The 18122-nt window shown below is 41.8% G+C and overlaps 1 long non-coding RNA gene across 1 annotated transcript in view; it reads right to left on the bottom strand.

The window, feature by feature from the left end:
* Window positions 1-5360: 5360 nt before the first annotated feature.
* Window positions 5361-18122, bottom strand: part of LOC108283296 — a 23641-nt gene continuing 10879 nt past the window's right edge. Inside the window, exon 3 of the long non-coding RNA XR_005195868.1 lies at window positions 5361-5943. This is a non-coding gene — a long non-coding RNA (uncharacterized LOC108283296). The remainder of the gene's footprint in view (window positions 5944-18122) is intronic.

Below are 18122 nucleotides of genomic sequence, written 5' to 3'. Positions count from 1 at the left end.
ACACCACCATACCTGGCTAATTTTTGTATTTTTAGTAGAGATAGGGTTTCGCCATGTTGCCCAGGCTGGTCTCAAACTCCTGACCTCAAGTGATCTGCCTGCCTCAACCTCCCAAAGTGCTGGGATTACAGGCCTGAGCCATTGCACCCGGCCCAGGAAAGCCATTTTTGATTTCTCTGCAGTTCCTGCAGGCAGAGCTGAGCAACAGTAGATGTGCAGAGTCTGCCACTAGCCCTCTGCTCTTAGAAGGGAGGAAGTGAAAGTGAACAGGCCACGCAGGAGGACAAATGTGCCCATTTCTTACCTTGCCATGAGGTCTGTTTGTGACACACTGGCAGCTTTCCAAGTGAATTCCCTCCACCCCAGGACCTGGGAGGGAAGTAGGACAGCCCTTGGGCTCCCTCTGCTGTAGATGAGGAAACAGAGTTAGCAGAGGCTAAGTGATTTGAGAGCATCGCCTGCCTCATAAGTGCCTGGCGAGATCCCAGGTGTATCTTAGGAGCTGCTTTTCCTGTTTTGTGAGCAGCTGATGGATGTAAGACATGGTGGTGCTGTGCAGGTGAGGCAGGGACTGGAACACAGTGCTGGGCATGTTCCAGGGATGCTGACAGGTTGAGCCAAGCCTAGACCTGCACTAGTATATTTATTTAAACATATATCTATATATAAATTTGTAAAATAAATTAAATCTTTTATATATTGTGTTGAATAACATATTTCAAACTTAATTTCACCTGGCTAGGTGTAGGGTAGCTCACGCCTGCAATCTTAGCACTATGGGAGGCCAAGGCACGTGGATCACTTGAGGTCAAGAGTTCGAGACCAGGCAAGCCAACACAGCAAACCCCCATCTCTACTAAAAATACAAAAATTAGCCAGGCATGGTAGTGTGTGCCTGTAATCCCAGCTACTAGGGAGGCTGAGGCAGGAGGATCACTTGAACCCAGGAGGTGGAGGCTGTAGTGAGCCAAAATGGCACCACTGCAGTTCAGCACTTTGTCTGCACTCCAGAGTGAGACCCAGCCTCGAAAAAAAAATTTTTTTTTCACTTGTTTCTTTTTCCTCATTTGATGTTATTAGAAAATTCCAAACTATATATGTACCTTGCAGCATATAAATTTCTGCCCCCACAATGTCCCCCACCATCCCCTGCTTTTCTCCAGCCTCAGTCTTTCTCCCCGTCCCTAAACAGTGGAGTGACAGCCTGTTGGCTGCTTTCCACTGTGGCTGTGGGGCCCCGGGAAAGTCTGGATCTGCAGTGGCTCAGGTGCCCGAGTGCTTCTGGGAGCTCTGGGCCACGGCTATTGGCCTCCCCGTCTCCCAGCTCTCCAGAGGCCTGTGGGCCTATTTGACTTCCCCTGGCTACCGCCTGTAGAGGTCAGAATGGAGTGAAGTGGACTCGCTCCGCCGTGGTAGAGCTGCATTCCTGACCATGTGTGCCCCAGGCACTAGTTCAGGCATGGTGGGGCTGGGGGGGTGGGGGGGGAGGGGGGATCTCTGAGCTTTTTGTCCACCCAGCTACGGCCTGTGCTTGGGCTTTCCCATCAGTTTTGTCCTATCCAGTGTTTTCCTTTATTTTATTTTGTTTGTGTTTTGTTTTGAGACAGGGTCTCACTCTGTTGCCTAGGCTAGAATGCAGTGATGATCACAGCTTACTGCAGCCTTGACCTCTTGGGCTCAAAAGAGCGTCTTGTCTCACCCTCTCCAATAGCTGGGACTATAGATGCAAGCCACTATTACAAAAAAATTTCTGTAGAGATGGGATTCTTCGTATATTTCCCAGGCTGGTCTCAAACTCCTGGCCTCAAGTGGCCCTCCTACCTCAGCTTCCCAAAGTGCTGGGATTACAAGCCACCGTGCCTGGCTGTATTTTCCTTTAATATACAACACATGAATGTACTTACTTTTTGCCACACTTTTAAAGTAAGGCTGATGACTATGAATCAGAAATTTGTTTCCAAAAATTTGTTGTTGCTGTTGTTTTGAGATGTCCTGGCCAAATGGTTGATAGTTGCGGGGTGTTTTTTTTTTTTTTCTCTTTATGAAAGTTATATTTACATTTCAGATTGGGTGCAGTGGCTCATGCCTGAAATCTCAGCACTTTGGGAGGCTGAAGTAAGAGGACTGCTTGAAGCCAGGAGTTTGAGACCAGTCTGGTCAACATAGTGAGACCTTATCTCTACCAAAAATAAAAATTAGCCTGGCATGGTGGCAGCACCTGTAGCCCCAGCTACTTGGGAGGCTGAGGTGAGAGGATCCCTGGAGCCCAGGAGGTCAAGACTGCAGTGAGCCATAACTGCACACTGCACTCCAGCCTGAGTGACAAAGTGAGACCCTGTCTCTAAAAAATAAAAAGTTTAACGAGTTATATTTGCATTTCAAAACCTATTGATCCATTCAAGGACTCCCAGTTTATTCTGAAACCCTGACTGTGGCCCTTGGCACCTGGACAACTAGAAAAGTGATTTTCTTTGGCAAATGTACCATAGCCTTCTTTTCTCCCTGTTAATGGAAGAGTATGGGTTTTGGAATCAGACAGACCTGATTTTCAGCTCTAGCTTTGGCACTAACTCTCTGGGAGACAGTCGATGAGCAAGTGTCCTAGCCTCAGTTTCCTATAGGTAAAAGGGAGAAAGTATCTGTCTCATTGTAAGCATGAAGTGAAATAATATGTATAAAGTGCCTAGTAGCATGCTTTGAGCTTAGCAGGTATTGTATTCAATAAATGTGACTCAGGCCAGGTGTGGTGGCTCACACCTGTAATCCCAGCACTTTGGGACACCAAGGCAGGCGGATCACCTGAGGTCAGGAGCTCAAGACCGGCCTGGCCAACATGACGAAACCCTGTCTCTACTAAAAATATAAAAATTAGCTGGTTGTGGTGGCGGGTGTCTGTAATCCCAGCTACTCGGGAGGCTGAGGCAGGAGAACTACTTGAGCCCAAGAGACGGAGGTTGTAGTGAGCTGAGATTGTGCACTGCACTCCAGCCTGGGTGACAGAGTGAGAATCTGTCTCAAAAAAATAAAAGTAAATAAATAAATATGACTCCAAGAATGTCACCTCCTTTGCATGAGTATTGGCCGTACCTCTTATACCTGAGGTACGGGAGTTTGAGACCAGCTTGGGCCACAATCCATCTAACTGTCTGATCTTTATGGAGACAGCATTGGCAACCTGCTTCCGGAGTGTTGAGATATATCTGTCCTTTGCTATTAAAGATAGTCCAGCTCAAGCAGCAACTCCAGGAAAGCTGTCAGAGACGTGCACAAAGCCATGTTTCAGGGTGTCTGTAGCACTATTTATAAAGTAAATCTTTATAAATCTTGTTGCTTGGAAGCAACCAACAAGAGAGATTCGTTAAATAAATTAGAAAATGACTATAGGATGTACAATCACGTTCTTGAATAATATTTTAAGGACATGGGAAAGTTTGCATGATATGGGAATTGATGGGAAAAAAAGAGAATACACAATTATTTGTAGTGGGTTCATAACACTGTAAACCAGAAAACTGTGTACACATAGGAATTGGCTGAAAATACACCAACATGTTAGCAGTTGCTGTAACTGGGTGAGGTTACAGGTGACTGTTGTTTTCTTCTTTTTAATGTTTTTCTGTATTTTAAAATTTCTATAACAAACAATTATTTTAAAAAAAAAAAAAAAAAAAAAAAAAAAAAAAAAAAAAAAAAAAAAAAAAAAAAAAACCACTGTGTGTGTGTTTATTCCAGGTCTTATCATCATGGAAGAAATGTTTTCTTTAAATTCTATTTATAAGGAGGTAAGTTCCTTGTGTAGAAAAACTATGCCTTTTGGTGGAGAAAAAAATTCCTCATTCAAGTTGTTAAAATATTAAAGGCATTTTTTACTCTATTTAAATTCCTGGGTCCATTGCTGCTGTGGAAACTATTGTAATGGATAATCTATAAAAGGACAAATGAAACTATTAAAAATTACTGAATGTACATGCTATGGTAAAAAAAATATATATTGTACAGTGTATGTAATAAACCTCTCCCCTCCCCAAGAAATAATCACTGTTAAGTTTCTTATATATTCTTCCAGAAGGTTACCATGCATACACCAACCTATATGTGTATTTTTATTTAGTTTTATAGAAAAGAATGTTATATATTTTATAATCTTTAAAAAACATTTTATTAATGTATAATTCACATACAATTCCCTCATTTAAAGAGCATAGTTCAGTGACTTTTGTTTTTCTTTTTATGCATGTGTGAGATGGTCACAGAGGTCTCACTCTGTTGCTCAGGCTCAAATGTAGTGACATGACCTCAGCTCACTGCAGCCTTGACCTCCCAAGTTCAAGCAATTCTGCCACCTCAGCCTCCCTAGTAGCTGGGACTACAGCCATGCACCACCATGCCTGGCTAATTTTTTAATTTTTTGTAGAGATGAGTTTCACCATGTTTCCCAGGCTGGTCTCAAACTCTTGGGCTCAAACAATCTGCCTGCCTCGGCCTCCCAAAGTGCTGGGATTACAGGTGTGAGTCGCCATGCCCAGTTCAGCTCAGCGATTTTTAAGGTAAATTTATAGAGTTGTACAACCATCACCACAGTCCAGACACTCACCATGGTGCTTTCTCACCCAACATTGCTTCTTGAAGAAGGCTCTGCATACGTGGGTATGGAGCTCATCGTTTTCAGTGGTTTGCTGGTTTTCCCATCACATGGATGGACCGTCGTTTATATGGATATATCTATATCTATATTTGTCCAAAAGAAAGGAAATCAGTAAATTGAAGAGATATTTGCACTCCTGTTCATTGCAGCACTATTCATGATGGCCAAGATATGGAATCAATGTAAGTGCCATCAATGGATGAAGAAAGAAAGAAAATGTGACCTATATACACAATGGAATATTATTCAGCTATAAAAAATGATAAAATCCTGTCATTTGCAGCAACATGGATGGAATGGTGATCAACATGCTATGTGAAATAAGCCAGGCACAGAAAGACAAATGCCACATGATTTCACTCATGTGGAAGCTAAAAACAAAAGTGGATCTCATGGAGCTAGAGGGTAGAATGATAGTTAACAGAGGCTGGGAAGGGGGGCTGGGGGAGATGAGACAATTTGGCTAATGGGTACAAACATACAGCTACACAGAGGGAATATCTAGTAGCTGATAATACTGCAGGGGAATTATAATTAACAATAACTTATTGCATATTTCAAAATAGCTAGAAGACTTATAATGTTCCCAACATTATAAGATAAATGGTTGGGGTGATGTGTATTCTAATGGCCCTGATTTTCCCTTTACATGTTGTATACATGCAATAAAAATATCACCTGAGGCTGGGCGTGGGGCTCACGCCTGTGATCCCAGCACTGTGGGAGGCGGAAGTGGAAGAAGAGCTTGAGGCTGGGAGTTTGAGACCAGCTTGGGCCACAGAGGGAGATCCTGCCCCAAAAGAAGAGAGGTCGGGGAGGGGCAGGGGCGGGGGGGGGAGAATAAAAAACGAATTAAATTCTTAAAAAAACACATGTACCCCCAATATATGTACATCTATAATGTATCAATAAAAAAAATACTCCAACAATGAGAAAAACCAAAGCAAAATGGAGGACGGTACACTTGGACAGTGACCGGGGACCGCGCGTCCTGAGCCCGTTGTGTTCGGGTCTCGTCCTCTCTTGGAATTCCGCGGTGGGCCAGCAGGTGGCGCTTGTGCTCCCCGTGGCCGCGATCCGTGAAACTGGATTTAATATAGTAACCTGATGTTGCTCTGAACATATAATTTTCAAACCTTCCAGTCCACCACAAGGAAAACCTCCGAGGATTTTCTTCTGGGAAGAGCAATTAGCCTAACCTCTTAGGAGGAGAAATTGCATCTCTGAGCTTGTCTGGGAAAGTAACATGCCCTCCCAAGAGCAGTCTTGGGGAGGGCAGAGAGAAACCACGGAGCAGCCTGTGGGAAGAGGAAGGGGTGCTGGAGAAGGAAGGGCTGGGAACTGCAGCGTAGGATTTGGGGCTTGGGGTGGGCAATATCCTAGGTCTGAGGACAGCCTGAGCCTGAGGGCTTCCGGGCTTACGCTGGAGGGTAGCAGAGAGACCGAATAGGTGCAAGATCACTTGGGTGTGCTGAAGATGCTTCGCCCAGCCCAGGCCAGGCTGGGAGACCCCCTCCCTCGCCTACCTACTGTGGCTAAATGCCAGGCCCTGGTGACACAGCCGTGACAAGACGGGCCTGGTCCCTGACCTACAGAGCCTGCAGCGCAAGGGGGGAATAGCAGCCACCAGGATCTAAGGGGGTTGTTGAAGGTGTGTTTGGGGTGGGAGATGGGCAGCTTTCAGGGGTCTCCTCCAAGTCAAGGGGGCCAGGCCACTGCCCAGGTTCCAGACGCCCTGGGATGGGGAGACTAGACTGGAAGGAGCCATCGGAGTAGGGATAAGCTGAACCAGGGCAGGGGGAGACAGCGGCCGCTGGGGGTCACGGGGCAAGAGCAGGGAGTTCCGAGATGGGGGATGCCCTGAGCCTGTGGGAGAGGAGAGTGGCGCCCCGTGCCGTGGTCACAGATGAGGCTGGGAGGGGTGTGTCCTATTTTGAAGAAGAGGCCTTGCTTTGGCAAAGGCTATAATTGGGAAGAGAAAGAGAGAGAGAAAGAAGAAAGGAGACAGAAAGGGAAGAGATAAAGAGAATTATTTGGTCTCTACCCTGTAGAACAGTGTCATCTCGGTGGAAGGTGAAAACATGCCAGTGTACAAGTGCGTGCCCGCGCACACGCGCGCGCGCGCACACACACACACACACACACACACACACAGTTACCACAAGATTGTCAGCAACTGGAGCAAAGGGAAGCACCCAGATGGCTAAGCCTCTGCGACCTTGGGCAAATACTTAACCTCCCTAAGGTTTCTTCATCTGTAAATCGGGAGCAATACTAGTATTGACCACAGAGGGCTGTTAAGAGGATTAAGCACAGTAATGCTTGTGGAGCATGCAGCGTAGTCCCTGGCAGTAGTAAGGCCTCACGAGGGATTGTTATTGTTGTTACTCATCATGATCATTAATATCAGTTGTCATCTACTGGAAAAGGAGGGATAAGAAAAGGTGGGATATGGATGGGCACAGCCAAGTCAAGTGCACGGTATGGGGAAAGCAAACCAAGCTGGAGAAGAAAGAGCTCGTGAGAACAAAGGTGAAGAGGTAGAAGGGTGAGATTCTAAGTCCTTGCTACTCAAAGTGTGGTCTGAAGACTTACCAGCAGCAGCAGCAGCACCTGGGCACTTGTTAGAAGTGCAGAATCTCAGGCCCCTGCCCAGGTCTACCCACTCAGAATCTGCATCTTTTCAAGCTGTTCAGGTGATTTGTTTGCATGGGGGAGTTTAAGAAGCACAGCTCGCAGCCATCTCAGCCGTAACTCATGGGAGTAAACCATGCTGGTGTCACAGACGCAGCAGCAGAGAGAAGCCTAGAGAGGGATGGGAACCAGTCGGTACATGTCCCTGACATAGTTCCATATGCAAGTTACTGCCCAGGATTCAATATTTATTACATTCTCTTTGAGGTAAAATATATACAATGAAATATGTATATGAACTGTACCTCTGAGTTTTAACAAGTGCACATCTACCAATGTAAACTTGGACTCCAGTCAAGATATAAAGCCTAACCAGCCACCCAGAAAGTTTCCTCGTACCTCTTCCTAATCGATCCCTGCTCCAGTTCCTAGAGGCAGCAGTTGTTTTGACTTATTTTCCGCAACATAAATTACTTGGCCAGTTTTAGAACTCCGTATCCATGGAATCATATGATAGGTACTCTTGTGCAACCCTTCATTTATGCAGCATAATGCTTTTAGACAGAGCTGTGTCACTGTGTGTATCAGTCATCTGGCCCTTTGTATTGCTGTGTGGTATTCCGTTGTATAGGTGCATTGCAGTTTGTTCATCTACTACGCTGTTTCTGATTTTTGGTTATTGCAAATTAGGCTGCTAGGAAAATTCCTGTATGTCTTTTTGTGATCATACATTTACATTTCTCTTGGATAAATACCTAGAAGTGGAGTTGCTAGGTCATAGGGTAGGTTATGTTTAGTTTTATAAGAAACCACCAGCCCTATTACAGAGTGGCTGTGCTACTTTATGCTTTTACCCACTGTATTAATGAGCTCAAGCTGCCATAACAAAATACCATAGGCAGGATGGCTCAAACAACATTTACTTTCTCACAGTTCTGGAGGCAGGAAGCCCCAGGTCAGGGTGCCAGGGTGAGGGCTTTCTTCCAGCCAAGAAGGTCGCTGCCATCTTGCTGCATGCTTACATGATCTTTTTTTAGTGTGTGAGTGCAGGGAGGGAGACAGAGAGAGAGGGGGAGAGGAGGGAGAGGAAAAAGAGGGAGAGGGAGAGAGAGAGACAGAGACAGAGAGACAGAAAGAGAGAGAGAGAGAGCGTGCTCTTCAGTGCCTTTTCTTATAAGGACATTAATCCTGTTGAATCAGGGCCCACCAGCCTTTATGACTGTATTTAACCTTAATCTTAATCTTAATGGTCCTATCACCAAATACAGCCACACTGGAGGTTCCGACATCTGAGATCTGGAGGGACACAATCAGTCTGTAACACCAACAATGTGTGAAAGTTCCCATTTTGTCAGGTATTTTAATTTTAGCTATTCCTGTGGGTGTACAGGATATTTCATTGTGGTTTTATTTTACAGTTCCCTGATGACTAATAATACTGATGATCTTATTTTTTCCATTTTAAAAATTGTGGTAATATACACATAACATAACATTTACTAACTTAACCATTTTTTTTTAAACAGGATCTCACTCTGTTGCCCAGGCTGGAGTGCAGTGGGACAATCATGACTCACTGCAGCCTCGACCTCCAGGGCTCAAGCAATCCTCCTGCCCAGCCTCCCAAATAGCTGAGCAGCTGGGACACAGCTGCACACTACCACAATTTATTATGGTAGACACAGTGTATTGTGGCTAATTATTTTTATTTTTATTTTTGTAGATGCAGGGTCTCCCTGTGTTGCCCAGGCTGGTCTTGAACTCCCAGCTCAACTGATCCTCATGCCTCAGCCTCTCAAAGTGTTGGGATCATAGGTTAAGTTGAGGCCATCATGCCCAGCCTCATCTTAACCATTTAAGTGTATAGTTAGTGGTATTAAGGGCATTCATAATGTCGGGCAACCAGTCACCACCATCTGTCTCTATAACACTTTTTATCTCGTAAAACAAATGCTATACTCCCTAAACAGTAATTCCCCATGCCTCCCTGTCCTAGCCTTGGAAACCAACATTCTACTTTCTGTCTCCATGGTTTTGACTACTGCAGGTACTTCATGTAAGTGGACTCATATATCATTTGTCCTTCTGTGACTGGCCTATTTCACGTAGCAAAATGTCTTCAAGGCTCATTCATGTTGCGGCATATGTCAGAGGGTTTTTTTAAGGCTAAATAATATTCTATTACATGTATATACCACATTATGCTTCTCCATTCATTCATTGATGGACACTCAGGGTGCCTTCACATTTTAGCTATTGTGAATAATGATGCTATCAACATGGTGTACAAATATCTGAGACCCTTCTTTCAATTCTTTTGGGTATATACCCAGAAACGAAGTTGCTGGATCATATAATAATTCTATTTTTAATTTTTTGAGAAACAGTAGACACATCATTTTGCATTCCCACCAACATTGCACAAAGGTTCCAATTTCTCCACATTTTCAGCAACACTTGTTATTTTCTGTTTTTTTAATAGTGACCATCTTAATGTGTATGAGTGGTATCTCATTATAGTTTTGATTTGCGTGTCCCTAATTAGTGTGTTCATCTGTTCTTGCATTGCTATAAAGGAATCCCTGAGCCTGGGCAATTTGTAAAGGAAAGCAGTTTAACTGGTTCACTGCTCTGCAGGCCGTACAGGAAGCATGGCACTGGCATCTGCTCAGCTTCTGGTGAGGCCTCAGGAAGCTTTCAACCATGGTGGAAGGTGAAGGGGCAGCAGGCATGTTACATGGTGAAAGTGGAGCAAGAGAGAGAGGGCGGAGGTGTCACACACTTTCGAACAACCAGCTCTCTCATGAACTCAGAGCAAGAACTCACTTATCTCCAAGGAGACGGCACTAAGCCACCCCACCCAGTGGTGCGACCTCCCACCAGGCCCACCTCCAACACTGGGGATTACATTTCCACATGAGATTTGGATGAAACAGACATCCAAGCCATATTATTCCACCCCAGGCCCCCTAAATATCATGTCCTTCTCACATTGCAAAATACAATCATTCCCTGCCAGTAGTCTCCAAAAGTCTTAACTCATTCCAGCTTCAAGTCCAAAGTCCTTTCTCATCTGAGTCTCATCTCCTTCCATCTCTCTGCCCATACAATCAAATAGTTATTTACTCCCAAGATAAAATGGCAGTACAGGCATTGGGTAAACATTGTCATTCCAAAAGGGAGAAATTTGTCAAAAGAGACTAAAGGCTCCATGCATATCTGAAACTCAATAGGGCAGACATTAAACCTCAAAGCTCCCAAATAATCCTTAACTTCATGTCCTGTATCCAGAACACACTGGTGCAAGGGGTGGACTCCCAAGGCCTCAAGCAGCCTTGCCTCTGTGGCTTCGCAAGGTGCAGCCTCTGTGTCTGCTCTCACAGGTTGAGGTTGAGTGCCTGTGGCTTTCCCAGACTCAGGATGCAAGCTGCCCATGGCTCTACCATCCTGGGGTCTGCAGGGCAGTAGACCCCTTCCCACAGCTCCACTAGCCAGTTCCCTGGTAGGGACTCTTATGCAGGGCTCCAACCCTACCTTTCCCCTTGGTGCTGCCCTAGTAGAGGTTCTCCATAAGGGTTCTACCCCTGCAAGAGGCTTTTGCCTGGACACTCAGGCTTTCTGATACATCCTTTGAAATCAAGCAGGAAGCTGGCAGCTTCCTTTACTTTTGCACTCTGTGAGCCTGCAGGCTTAACACCACATGGAAGCCAGCAAGGCTTGCAGCTTGCACTCTCTGGAGTGGTAGCCCAAGCTGTACCTGGGCTCCTCTGAGTTGAGGCTAGAGCTGAAGTGGCTGGAATGTGGGGGGCAGCCTCCTGAGGCTGAGGAGGGCAGCTGCATTCTGGGCCTGGCCCCTAAAACCATTCTTCCCTCCAACGCCTCTGGGTCTATAATGGGAGGGGCTGTCTCCAAGGTTTCTGAAATACCTCCACAGCCTTTTCCCTGGTCTTTGATATCAGCACTTGGCTCCCTTTTAGTTGTGCCACTCTGTCTAGCAAGTGGTTGTTCTACAGCCTGCTGGTATTTTTTCCCTGAAAATTATTTTTCTTTCTCTGCCACAGGGCCAGGTTGCAAATTTTCCAAAATTCTATGCTCTGCTCCCCTTTGAAATATAAGTTCCAACTTTCAGTCATTTCTTTATTCCTGCATCTGATTGTAGACTGTTAGAAGCGGCCACATCACTCCTATATTTATTTTTTCCTAAAAATAATTTTTTTTTGAGACAGGGTCTTTCTCTGTCACCCAGTCTGGAGAGCAGTAGAATGATCAGGGCTTACTTCAGCCTTGACCTCCCAGGCTCAAGTGATTCTCCTGTCTCAGTCTCCTGAGTGGCTGGGACCACAGGAATGCACTGCCATGTCTGGCTAGTTTTTAAATCTTTTGTAGAGATGGAGGTCTCACTATTTACCCAGGCTGAACTCCTGGGCTCAAGCAATCCTTCAGCTTTGGCCTCCCAAAGTGCTGGGATTGCAGGTTTGAGCTGCCATGCCTGGCTACATGCCACTTCTTGAATGCTTTGCTGCTTAAAAATGTCTTCCATATGATACCCTAGGTCATCACTCTTATGTTCAAACATCCACAGATTCTGAGGACATGAAAACAATGCAGCCAAGTTCTATGCTAGGGGATAACACAAATGACTTTAATCCAGTTCTCAATAACTTACACATTTCCATCTGAGACCTCCTCAGCCTGGCCTTCACTGGATATATCTCTATCAGTATTTTGGTCACAACCATTTAACCAGTATCTAAAAAGTTCCAAATTTTCCCTCATCTTCCTATCTTCTTCTGAGCTCTCCAAACCCTTCTAACTTAGAAGACTGGAATAAATAACTGATCCTTCAATGCAAAGACAAAGGAGACATCCACAAGAAACAATAGCAAACAGGGAACCATGACCTCCTGTAATGGATAAAGCAAGGAACAAGAGACTAACTCTAATGGGACAGTAGTACATGAGCCCTTTGACCAATAGCTTAAAATAGCAGTTTTAAGAAAACTCATTGCTCTCCAAGATAACACATAAAATCAATTCAGAAATTTGTGAGAATTTTTTTTTTTTTTGAGGAGTTTTGATCTTGTTGTCCAGGCTGGAGTGCAATGGTTGCGATCTTGGCTTACTGCAAAATATGCCTCCCAGGTTCAAGCGATTCTTCTCCTTCAGCCTCCCAAGTAGCTAGGATTACATGCACCTGCCACCATGCCCAGCTAATTTTTTTTTTAAATACAGACGGGGTTTCACCATTTTGGTCAGGCTGGCCTTGAACTCCTGACCTCAGACAAGCCACCTGTCTTGGCCTCCCAAAGTGCTGAGATTACAGGCATGAGCCACCGTGCCCAGCTGAGAAAATCTAACAAAGAGATTGAAATGATTAAAAAAAAAAATCAAACAAACAGAAATCTTGGAACTGAGAAATACATTTGCCAAATGGAAAAATGCATTAGCAGTGCATAACAGGAGAATGGATTAAGTAGAGGAAATAATTAGTGAGCTTGAAGACAGGTTAATTGAAAATATAGCCATAGGAGAAAAAAGAAGAATGAAAAGGAATGAAGATTGTTTACAAGATATAGAAAATTACCTCTAAACACCAAATCTAAGAATTACTGGTATTCAAGAGGGATATATGCAAGAGCAAGGGGCAGAAACCCTATTCAAAGAAATAATAACAGAAAACCTTCCAAAATTTGAGAAAGATATAAATATCCAGTGTCAGAAGGTCAGAGAACACCATATAGATTCTATCCAAATAAGAGCACCCCAAGGCATATAATAATTTTCTCTCAAAAGTCTAAGATAAAGAAAGAATCCTAAAAGCAGCAAGATAATAGCAAATAACATATAAACGAGCACCAATTTGTCTGGCAATAGACTGTTCAATGAAAACCACACTGGCCAGGAGGGAGTAGGATGACATTTTCAAAGTGCTGGAAAACAAAACAAAACAAAATAAAACAACCCTGCTATCCAAGAATACTGTATCCAGCAAAGTTGTCCTTCAAATATTAAGGAGAGATAGAATCCTTCTCAAACAAAACTGAGAGAATTCACCACCACCAGACTCATCTTACAAGAAATGCTAAAGACAGATCTTCAACCAGAAGGAAAAAAACACCCCACTAACATGCAAAAAGAAAACATTTGAAAGTATAAAATCCACTGGTAAAATTAAATACACGGACAAACCCAGAATACTCTAACATTGTAAATGTGGTGTGCAATCCATGCATAACTCTAGTATGAAACCTAAAGGGCAAATCTATCAAAAACAATAATAGCTACAGCAGTCTATTAAGAGATAGGCAGTATACAAGTATGTAAATTGAGACAATAAAAAGACCAAATGTGGGGGGAGCATGGATTTCAAGTGTAGAGATTTTTTCAGTTTTTGTTTCTATCATTTTTTTTGTGATCTAGAACTGTGATAAGTTGCCACCTCTGTAAAATGACTTGTTATATTTACAAGATGTTTTCTGTAAGCCTCATAGTAACCACAATGCAAAAACCTATAATAGATTTACTGAAAATAAAAAGCAATTAATTAAAACATACTACCACAGAAAAATCACTTAACCACAAAGGAAGACAGTAAGAAAGAGAGAAAGGAAAAGAGGAGTTACAAAACAACCAAAAAACAAGCAACAAAATGGTGTAGTAAGTTCTTATTTATCAAAATAACACTGAATATAAATGGATTATATTCTCCAATTAAAAGGCATAGAATGGCTAAATGGATAAAGAAACAATACCCAACTATATGCTGCCTACAAAAAGAAGCCCATTTCACCTATAAAGACACACATAGAGCCCAGGATATTGAGGCTGCTCTGAGCTATGATCGTACCACTGCACTCCAGCTTAGAAGACAGAATGATCCTTTTTTTTTTTTTTTAAGATACACATAGACTGGAAGTGTGTTGAGTGAAAATAAGATATTCTATGCAACTGGAAACCAAAATAGAGGAGAAGTAGGTATGCTTATAGCAGATAAAATAGACTACAAGTCAAAGACTATAAAAAGAGACAAGGTCACTATATGATGATAAAGGGGTCAATTCAGCAAGATGATACAACAATTATAAATATCTATACAGTAACTACTAGAGCTGCCAAATATATAAATCAAACATAAACTGATCTAAAGGGAGAGATAGACTACAATATAACAATAGTAGGAATGTCAACATTCCACTCTCAGTAATACACGAACATCCAGACAAAACATCAACAAACAAACATTCTGACTGCACACTAGACAAAGTAGACCTAACTAATATTTACAGACTATTTCACCCAACTGCTGTGGAATACACATTCTTTTCATCAGCATATGAAATATTCTCCAGAGTAGACCATGTCTTAGGCTATAAAACAAGTCTCAACAAATTCAGAAAAGAAGAAATAATATCAAGTATCTTTTCTGGCTACAGTGGAATAAAACTAGAAATCAATAACAAGAAGAACCTCAGAAACTACACAAATACATAGAAACTAAGCAACATGCTCCTGAATAATGAATGGGTCAATGAATAAATTAAGAAAGAAATGTAAAAAGTCTCTTGAAACAAATGAAAAGGAAATATACCAGAATTTGTGGGAGGCAGCAAAGGCAATAGTAAGAAAGAAGCTTATAGCAATAAACAGTCATATCAAAACAGTAGAAAGACCTCAAATAAATAACCTAGTGATGTACCTCAAGAAACTAGAAAAGCAAGAACAAACCAAACCCTAAATTAGTAGAAGGAAATAAATAACAAAGATTAGAGCAGAAGTAAATGAAATTGAGATTTAAAATAACACAGAAGATCAATAAAACAAAAAGTTGGTTCTTTTGAAAAAAATAAAATCAACAAACATTTAACTAGACTAAGAAAAAAGAGAAAAAATCCAAATAAACAAGATCAGAAACTGAAAAGGAGACATCAAGTGAGACTACAGAAGTTCAAAGAATCATTAGAGACATTACAAACAACTATGTGCCTACAAATTAGAAAACCTAGAAGAAATGGATAAATTCCTGAACATATACACCTATCAAGGCTGAACCATGAAGAAAACAGAAAACCTGAACAAGCCAATAATGACTAATGAAACTGAAGCTGTAACAAAGAGTCTTCCATCAAGAAAAGCCTAGGACACGATAGCTTCACTGCTGAACTCTACCAAACATTTAAAGAAGAACTAATACGAATTCCATGCGAACTCTTCAAAAAAACTGAAGAAGAGGGAATACTTCCAAACTTGTTCCATAAGCCTGTCATTACCCTGATAGCAAAACTAGGCAAGGATATGACAAGAAAAGAAACAACAGGCTGCTATTACTGATAAAAGTAGATGCAAAACCCCTCAATAAAATGGTAGCAAACTGAATTCAGTAACACATTAAAAAGACCATTTGCCATGACCAAGTGGGATTCATCCTAGAGATGTAAGGATGGTTCAACATTTGCAAATCAATAAATGTGATACATCACATTAATAGAACCATATGACCATTTGAATAGAAGTTGAAAAAGCATTCAATAAAATTCAACATCCCTTTATGATAAAAACTCTCAACAAATTGAGTCGAGAAGGAACATATCTTAAAATAATACAGGCCATATCTGACAAACTGTCAGCTAACATCATACTGAATAAGGAAAAATGGAAAGCCCTTTCTCTAAGATGTGGAACATGATGAGAATGCCCACTCTCAACCTTTTATTTAACATAATCTTGGAAGTACTGGCCAGAGCAAGCAGTCAAGTGAAAGAAATAAAGAGCATCCAAATTGGAAATCAAAAAGAAATCAAATTAGCTCTGTTCACAAATCACATAATTTCATACTTAGAAAAAGCTATAGATTCCACACACAAAAAAAAAAACCGTTAGAGCTGATAAATGAATTCAGTAAAGTTGCAAAATCAATGTACAAAAATTAGTAGCATTTACATACATCAACAGCAAACTATCTGAAAAAGAAATCAAGAAAGCAATCCCATTTATAATAGCTACAAATAATATAAAATACCTAGGAATCAATTTTTTTTTTTGAGACAGAGTCTCACTCTGTTGCCCAGGCTGGAGTGCAGTGGTGCAATCTTGGCTCACTGCAACCTCAGCTTCCTGGGTTGGAGCAGTTTCATTCTTTTTGAAATAGCTAAAGACTATTACATTGTGTATGCATACCACATTTTCTTTATCCATTCATCTGTTGTTGAACATCTAGAATTGTATTCCTAATTTGTTGAGTGTTTTTATCATGAAATGGTATTGAATTTTTGACAAATGATTTGCTGCATCGAGATTATCATTTTTTCCTTTTTGTCTGTTAATGTGGTACATTATAGTGATCATTTTTTGTATGTTGAATCATCCTTGTATTCCAGGAATAAATCTCACTTGGTCATGTGTGTAATCCTTTTAACATGCTGCTGAATTTGGTTTGCCAACATTTTGTTGAGGTTTTTGCATCAGTGTTCTTAAGGGATATTGGTCTATTGTTTTCTTGGCATGTCTGTTTGGCATTGCCTTCAGGGTAATACTGGGCTGGTAGAATGAATTAGGAAGTGTTTTCTCCTTTACTTTTTTCCAGATAGGATCTTGCTCTGTTGCCCAGGCTGGAGTGCAGTAGCATGATCATGGCTAACTGCAGCCTCAACCTCCTGGGCTCAAGTTATTCTCTCACTTCAGCCTCTAGAGTAGCTGGGATCACAGGTGTGCACCATGATGCCCAACTAATTTTTGTATTTCTTTTAGAGACAAGGTCTTGCTATGTTTCCCAGGCTGGTCTCAAACTCTCAAGCGATCTGCCTGTCTCAGCCTCCCAAAGTGCTGAGATTATAGGTATGAACCACTGTTCTCAACCCCTCCTTTTCAATTTTTAAAAACGTTTGAAAAGATGGGTGTTAGTTCTTTAGATATTTGATAGGTTTCACCAGTGAATCCATCAAGTCTAGAGCATTTTTTTGGTGGAAGGTTTTGGATTACTGAGTCAATCCCCTTACTAGTTATAGGTTTATTCAGATTTTCAATTTCTTCTTGATTTAGTCTTGGTAGGTTTTATGAATATGTCTATTTCATCTAAGCTATCCAATTTGTTGGTGTACATTTGTCCACAGTACTCTCTTAGAATCCTTTTTATTTCCATAGAATCGGAAATAAATGTTCCCACTTTCATTTCTGATTTCAGTAATTTGAGGCTTCTTTCTTTCTTTTTTATTAGTCCATCTAGCTAAAGGTTTAATTTTGTTGATCATTTCAAAAAACTAACTTTTGGTTTTGCTGGTTTTTCTCTATTTTTCTTTTTCTTTCGTTTGTTTGTTTTTGTTTTTTTTTAGACAAGGTCTTGCTCTGTCACCCAGGCTGCAGTGCAGTGGCATGATCTAGGCTCACTGCGATTTCTGCTTCCTAGGCTCAAGGAATCCTCCCATCTTAGCCTCTGAGTGGCTGGGACTACAACTACACACACCACCCTGCCCAGAGAATTTTTTGTATTTTTGGTAGAGGTGGGCTTCGCCATGTTGCTCATGCTGGTCTTGGACTCCTGAGCTCAAGTGATCTGCCTGCCTTGGCCTCCCAGGGCGCTGGGATTATAGACATGAACCACTGCGCCCAGCCTTCTCTATTGTTTTTCTATTCTCAGTTTCATTTATTGCTGCTTTAATAGTTATTTCCTTACTTCTTGCTAGCATTGGGTTGTTTGTTCTTCTCTTTATACTTCCTTAAGTTGTAAAGTTAGGTTGTTGATTTATTGATCTTTCTTGTTTTTTAATGTAAACATTTGTAGCTACAAATTTCAAACTTAGCACGGCTTTTATTGTGTCTCATAAGTTTTGCTATATTGTGATTTAATTTC

This window comes from Cebus imitator, unplaced genomic scaffold (genome assembly GCF_001604975.1).
Source record: "Cebus imitator isolate Cc_AM_T3 unplaced genomic scaffold, Cebus_imitator-1.0 Scaffold13, whole genome shotgun sequence".
Taxonomy (NCBI): Eukaryota; Metazoa; Chordata; class Mammalia; order Primates; family Cebidae; genus Cebus; species Cebus imitator.
This window is presented reverse-complemented; position numbering and strand designations above follow the sequence as displayed.